Source organism: Mus caroli, chromosome X (genome assembly GCF_900094665.2).
Source record: "Mus caroli chromosome X, CAROLI_EIJ_v1.1, whole genome shotgun sequence".
In the NCBI taxonomy this organism is placed as follows: domain Eukaryota; kingdom Metazoa; phylum Chordata; class Mammalia; order Rodentia; family Muridae; genus Mus; species Mus caroli.
Window position 1 is genome coordinate 66,903,570 of NC_034589.1, and position 8,272 is coordinate 66,911,841.

Here is an 8,272-nt window from a genome sequence, read left to right on the forward strand (position 1 = left end):
TTTTGCATCAATATTCATAAGGGATATTGGTCTGAAGTTTTCTATCTTTGTTGGGTCTTTTTGTGGTTTAGGTATCAGAGTAATTGTGGCTTCATAGAAAGAAGAATTTCAATTTAGAAGAAATAGTTACACATCAGAAAGCTGAATTAGACAGAACACATGTCTCATTGGTGTTTTACTATTTTCACTACCAGCATAGGCTTTTTTGATACTTTGTAGGTACTTAAGTTTGCCTGCCATTATGCCATACTTATTGATGTAAAGATATCTTCTGTGACATTAAGCTAGTTGTTTTTGGTTTTTTGTTTTTCTGAGTGTTTTTCCTATAGAAAGCACTAAGGAGTAGCTGAAGGATCTCCTAGGCTTGCTTTTCCTTTCTTTCGGAGATTCTTTTTCTAAGGATAAGAAAACAGGATTGCAAGGCTATTGTTAACACTTTTGCTATCTAAGATCAGTTTCATTACTCCTTGCTCTCCTTCCACCTTGCCTGATCTAGGTTTGTGGCTTAAGTATTCAGGTAATCGGCAAATGAGAGACAACATAACTTAAAGGATGACTTAATACTCAAGATGTATAGATTCAAGTTGCATTCTAGCCAAAGTGTGGTTTCTAGCCAGGTTCTTTTGGGAAAGCATCATAGATTAATACTACTGAGGCTCAGTACAGTTCCCCACGGGAGCCAGGAGACATTTTCAATAGCTTGTGGGAAACTTGTTTGAAGTGAGAAGAAACTCATCCTAGGTATGTATGCATCAGTGATTCAGAAAATAAAGGGTGTGTGTGTGTGTGTGTGTGTGTGGTGTGGGGTTAAGTTATCTTCAAAGATAGGATTTTACAATCACATTCTGGTAGTAGCTTTAAGAAAAAGCTCTCTATAGCCTTCATGAAACGAGGAAGAACACCACAAGTGGGAAAAAAAGTCTTAAGGGAAGGAAAAGGAGAGTAAAAACTAGAAACCATTATTTTGTATTGTACCTTTAAAAGTGCACCCCAGATCAAATTATTTGTGGATTAGCAAACAAGCATATTGATATCATTTCTAAAGAGTTTATCATAACCAAAAATGTACTTTTAGTGATAATTTGTTTCCAATTAAAAGGGCTTATCTATTTCATAAAGGTAAATAATGGGAAAATGTGATAATAATACAGAGCAGGCTTCTATGAACAGATTTTCCCCTAGCAATATTAGATGAATCAATCAAAGACATACTAATGAAAATGTTCTTGTATGCAATAAGATCACTTAATTTTGAGCTTTTTTACATGACTCACAGATATTTGCTGCTAGTGTTTTAAATCAATCTTTATTTAAAGATGGATAGTTACAAAGTCAATTAATGATATTATTTCAAGAGAATCATAAAAGTCAAAGTGTCAGGATTCATATTTCAGTTGTTATTAGATAGCACATGCTTTGAAGACAGGAAGAAGGAATTGTCAGGAAGTCTTGAAAAGTTGAGAGACTTTATTCCCCAGTTACTTCATATGTGCTTCAAATGCGAGGCAGCCTAAGAAGGCTTTTGAGAATTGGGGAAGCAGCAGAGTCTAGGCCTGGCAATGGGTTAATCTATTCTGAGGCTGAGAAGAGACTCTTTGAGTTACCAGACAAGAGATTATAAAAATATATGACTTCCAGAGACATTAACAAGTTCCTAGACCTGGAGCATCAGACCTCATACAAGTCATTGGATGACTTCATTTTTTTTCTCATAGATTTTAAAACAAAACCATAAATATTACGTATCTTTCTGGAGCCTTTACCAAGACTATAGAGGTGCTCTTACCACATGTTGCTAGGACATATTTTTTTCTCATAGTATCCTCAGGTGGGTCCCTAAAGTAGACAGGACAGAGATGACCATCCTGATTTTTCACATGACATAACTCAGACTTGGAGAGGCTAAGACTTTCACAAAACAGAAGAGTCATTGGTGAAAGTTGAACTTAACAGCAGCTTATTTTGGTCACTTGTTTTGTTTTGAACAGGATCCTGCCTTATAGCCCAATCTGGCCTTGAACTTGAGTGTATGTCTAAGTACACATGTGCTTAAAAATAAACTCAAACTCAGTATATTTCTCTTACTAAGTATTTAGGTGCTTTCTTCCTTCAACTTTAAGTGGAAATTGAAATTGGACATTTTTCTCCTGCTTCTTGTTCCATGTACCTAGACTTTGGGCCAGTCAGAGTTACAGAGGCTCTGGAAGACGGCAGAGTGAAAAGGGGCCTTTGCTTTGAAGATAATTTTGTAAGTGGTGCAATAAAAAGGACTACATAGTAAGATCCATGGAGTACAAGGATTTAGTGGCTGCAGTTGATGTCCACAAGAGGGGGGGTCTTAGCCTGCCTATTAGGCCATTAGGAAGCTGATACTCTCCCTTTGCAGATGAAGAATTAATCATTTCAGGCTCGTTGGGACTGTTTGTTAAGAAAGCTGTTACACAGCTGAAAGGGTAATCCAATTTAGTGGGCATGATGATTCAGTACAGTTTTCTCAGTCATTTGCATTGTGCACCCAAGTGCTTCACTGAAGGGTTGATCAGACACAAAATACTTGAATGCAGAGGACAGACTAGGTTTGGTTAAACCTTTGGATATGGGCATGAAGAAGAGCAAGTGACCACAGACAGGAGGGCAGTGGATTCTAATTTAAACCCCAAAAGATTTTCTTGACCTTAGGGCTCTGATTTGGGCAAAGAATGACTCCATGAGGGAAGGAAGAGGCATACACCAAGCCTGAGCAGTGCTCATAGACAGTGAACCCCTCTAATCTATAGAAGAGATTCTTATGATGGAAATGAGGGCAGGACTGTGTTTCCTTTTCAAAATCTGAAATCTTCTAGGCCTTGGTGCCTTCTCTTTTGTTGTAAGAGCTTCCTGGAAAAGCTCCTCATGAGGATTTAAGAACTGGTTCCACAAATGGCAAATATATTCTGCATAAATGGTATCCAAGCATCTTCTTGGGAGGTATCATCATTTCCTGCACAAAGGATCACAACAAAGTATAAGGAATGCCATGAGAGGAATGTGCCAAGTTCCGGAAGAGTAGATAAGGGAGCCTGATACATAGGAGAGAACTTGGGAGCCATGAAGCAGATGGGGTTTGATGTGAAGGGATGAGAGGGAGGGACTTTGATAAATTAGGGAAAATTCTAGAATAAAGAAAGATTCTAGGAATAAAGAAGATTACTAGCAAACAGGAAACAGGCATAGTAATGCTGAATAGGAGCTGCACTACTTAGATTTGACTCTCAGTGGGAGCCCATATTTATGACTTTTATTGGATTGTTTTAGCCTCTCTGTGACTCAGTGTTTAGTCTTTAAAATCCTGATGATAATACTATCTCCCTTACAAGACTGTTTACAACGACCAAGTAAGTCCATGTAGACGAAGTGCCTAGAAGGCTGCTTGAGCCTCAGGAAGCACACTCTAGTGCCTGCCATGCATCCCAACCTCAAAACTCATTGATGTTTTAGGTCTTATCACACACTGAGTATCCTGCTTTTAATTACTCACAGCTTAATGAGACAGGCAGTAAAAATGGGAACTGTTTTTCTCCTAATCAGAGCACTGGAAGAACATAAGTCATTCCCACTTACAGATAGGCTAGCCACTAAAAGCTCATTTGTGGTATCTGTGCTTGGAATTTTAAACATATCTGTTCATGGAAATGTTATATTTGGTTATGGATGGGCCACTCAACCAAAACTGGATTCTACCTACTTCTTCCATCATATTTTTTCACAACACACACACACACACACACACACACACACACACACACACACACACACACAATTTGTTTGGAATTTTTGGTTCATATATAAAGAGCTCTGCTAGAACAAGAACCATGACCTACTTTGCTCTTATTAAACCCGCAGCAGGCTAATAGGCCTAGAATTTCTGGCTAAGTACAATTGATACCAAGCACAAAGCTCTGGCCCTCTAGTGTATTGCTCCTACCAACTCCCTCCTCACTCAATGTGCTCTGAAAAGACACTCTTCTCCTAGAGGTGATGAAAAGTTTGAAATAACCAAGAAAGATTCTGTTGAAATTAATTTGCCATAACAAAGGTGCTGAAATTAAAAGCTAGCCTCTAAAGTTTCTGATTTCAAAATAAACAAGTTTCTGGTTATTGTCATATATCAACACCATGTCATAGAGAAAGGGAGAAAGATCGCTCTGCAAATGCTAACACAGCCAGCCAGCAAGCTCCCTCTCAGCTAAACTTAAAAACTCTCAAGAGAACACAGTTGAATCAATCATGGAACAATTGATCAGTGGTGACTAAGTGTGGCTCCACATTGATTTGTCTTGCCCAGCAACAGAGCTACTTGTCTGCAAGAATGAGAAAAAAAATCCTGCATCTACTCTGTTTGGTAGAATTTGAGTGCAGCCCTGCCGAGGGCTCCTTTGACTTGCGAAACCTCTGCATTGTACTAATTTTTCTTTTACAGAAGAGATTTTTGTTCTATGGACAGGGATGGGATGCTGCTCACTGAATAGTCGATGTGCTTCCATATTTAGCTGGTAATCTTTAAAACAGAAACTTATATTGACTTTTAAAATGCCAAAAATTGATGAAGGCAAATGAATCCTTAGATCCATTAGGCAAGATCATTATTTGTTTGATAAGAGAGAGATTCTCTGAATCATATAGAGTAATACTGGGGAAAGCCAACAAGACTGTTTTAATCAACAGATGGATTTTGTTCAGTTTTTATTAGCATATATTAATTATATACAATAATGGGTTCCATTATACCATTTTCATACAAATATATGATGCATTTGATCATGAGGACCCTTATTACTTTCCTCTGTTTATCCCTCTACTCTTTCTGACTAGTCATCCTAAAAGGATTTGAATCAAATGCTTAAAGTCTAATTCAGCCTTTCTTTAGGAGGTCACTGAGAGAAATAAACATTGAAACTTATACTGTGTCTTGGTAACATTGAAACTTATACTGTGTCTTGGTAACATTGAAACTTATACTGTGTCTTGGTAATGATGGTGATAGTGTTCTTGGTGTGTCTACTGTGGAGGTCATGGTGGAAAAGACCAGAGGAAATGTCAGCTTTGTATGATTTTCCCTTGCTCAAGTATTTAATGCCAGTGTTTTTCAGGGATCTTTTGCTAATGTCATCTTTCTTAAGATCACATATTTCAGTTGCTAACTGCATGAATGATCTAGCTACTGGTAATCTTCATCCAGATGTCCTTTAAGCTTAGCACACCTTTCCCAGACTCTGTTGGTACTTCTAATCCTGATTGACAGCATTTATGTGTGTGAATCAACCAAACCAGAAAGCTACATGACATCCCAGACCCCTCTATCTCCCAAACTCTCACACAATATATCTTGCATGCTCATTGCCTCTATTTTATGAGTAGCATATCTAATCTACCAGTGTATTGACTTCTCAACTACTTCTACATTTAGCCAAAAGCATCTTATCTGTTGCCCAGACCTCGGTTTTCCCACATTTCCTTACCATCCATTTTCCATGGTGAACCTTGAAGGATGAAGCTAAACCAAACCAAAACAACACAAACCAAAACCAACAAAATGGTAACAGGACCTTCCTTCCTAGCCTAACAATACTACTGAGAAGCTATCTCTAGAACGACCTTCCTGGTTCTTCCAGGTCTCTGCAATTTTGGATACAATATCCCCACCCAGCAGGAATTAGGATATTGTAGATACAATCCTGCCTCTCCCACAGTGTGAGTATTGTAAAAATGGGCCTTAAGAAATTGGAATTTCCCCAGGAGTCTCATGTTTAGAGAAGGGGTATGTATGTTGGAGCATTATGCCAGCCAGAGGGAGGGTTTGTCTCCCAGAAAGAGACTTCATGCAATTCTGAGAACCTGCCAGACCATCTTGCAGGAGACACTAGAGCAGAGACAGTGATTGACAATGATGGGTGGGACCACACCTTGACCAGGAATATTTAATTAAACACACCTCTTGTCCTCTGTTAAAGTGAAAACATCATGTTAGGACCTGGAAGACAGACTTGGGAAAGGGCTTGTCCCTGAACTTCTTTGTTTTTACAAATGTGGGCACATTGAATACATCTCAATTTTCTATTCTCTGATATCACATCTTTAATTAGAATATTGAGAATGGGTGGTGGCTGGACCTAAATTGTTATCTAGGAACTGCCAGGGTCCAGGCTTTGACCCTAGCTCCTGTAACATCCTTTTTGAGCATACTTGTGGCATAATCTTGTATTTGTTAAGATTACAGACTTTGACGTTCTCTAAAAGTAGGCTCAAATCTGGAGCAAACCGTGTGATTTCCATGAAATCACTTAACCCCTCCCCGTTTCCTTATACCTTAATCAGAGATAACAAATTAATCACCCAAATGCACAGAAATTACCAAGACAGCGTCCATGAAACATTTACTGTAGTTCTCTGCTGAGTGAATGCTCCTGGAAAAGCAAGTCAAGCCTCGTCTCTGCCTTGCAGAGCCGTCTCTCTTCTGTATTCTCCTTGGTACTTTTGTTTACACAAAGTTGTTGCCCCTAGCTCATTTTTAGGGCCTCTGTCCTCCGCTTGGTACCTGGCACTGTTAACAGACACAGAGCATGGCACATGCATCTGCCGAATGGGCTGTGCTGAAGAGCAAAGCAGATGCTTGGAATCCTGCTCTGTCTTTCCAATTTGAAGGCATAATATATGGCAGGATGAACTGGGCCCTGAGGACGAAGGGATTCCTCAGTGCTCTTGAGTCCCTTCAGTATTTTTATTTATGAAGCAGAACTGTTTGCCAAGTTTTTGTTTATCTATAATTCTCACTTTTTCTCCTTTCCTGTCCTGTGATAATTCCACCTAAACATTCCTAGCTGTCAGCATTTCCCTCCATCCCTCTACTCTGCCAACAACTACGGCGAAGGAAGCTGAAGCCAGAGACTACTTACCCCACACTGTGATAAAGGAGCAAAATAGAGGAACTTTTTATTTTGCCCCAGTTATGCTATGTGTTCCTTGACTTTTGTGGGCCTCAGTTTGCACATCTGTTACTTGGGGACCTTGCTAGATGATTGCAAAGACCTTACTCATAGCAAAAGAGCCTTGTGATAAGCATAGAGATCAGATAGTGTTTCACACACTTCATCTGCCTTGGTGATATAAAAATGATGGCATCCATATCAGGATCTGCTGTTTCAAGTCACCGCCCCCCCCCCACACACCCAGAAGTTACTGCCAATTCCAGAATCTGAAGCCTTTTCTCACCACAATATCTTGCACACAGAACAATCTGAGCCATGTATTTCTATGTGGACACTTGAAGAGGTGAATCTATGTTTTTCTTTAAAGCCAAAAAATTGCTAAGACCCAAATGTCTGAGTATAGGCAAGAATCAGTAAAAAGAATATGAACACATTACTCCTGCCCTACTGGCATCCCTCCCACCCCTCAAGCGCCCTGCTTGCTGTGAAAAGCTCAGATCTGTTAGTGATCGAAACCAGCCCTGGGTCTGCAATAGCCCTTTCTGGGAATATATACACAAACTTTGGCAGGAGTTCAATCAGCACAGCTCAAACATCCACACCCACAGCAAATCCTGGGTAGTATCAGTGTCCTGTCAAATGCAGACATTTCTGGGAACTTGGGAATGATGGGTATGGCAACCTGGAGCCCTGAAGACTCACAGACCAATCTAGGTGAATTCAATTAAGCAAATGGGTGAAGTGGACTAAGCTTTAACATTCTATTATTCTTTAACAATCTTCATGAAAGTTGATTAACTGTGAAAAAGGGTCTCATTAGAAAAATGTCCCATATTTCATATCTTTTCAAAAGCTGAAATTCTGACTTAAAGGAAGAGTTGATTTGTTTTTAATATTTCATAATCTTTTCATACATGTATGCAAAATTCCAACTGGCTTGTTGGTTTTAGTACTATATAAGTGTTCATTTAAAAGTACATGTTAGTTGGGCCTGGTGGTACATCGTTTTAATCCTAACATTCAGGAGGCAGAGACAGGTGGGTATCTATGAGTTTAAGGCCAGTCTGGTATATGTAGTAAGTTCCAGACAAGTCAGGGTTACAAAAAGATATCTAGCATCAAAAATTAATTATATGATAAAAACAAAGAAATAATAATAGTAATAGTAAAATAGCTATTACCAATTTTTTGAGAAACCCCCAGAATGATTTCCAGAGTGGAAACAGAAAGGGAGTGGATCTGAAAGTATAGGGAGGTGGGGAGGAACTGGGAGGAGAGGGAGAGGGAGAGGGAGAGGGAGAGGGAGA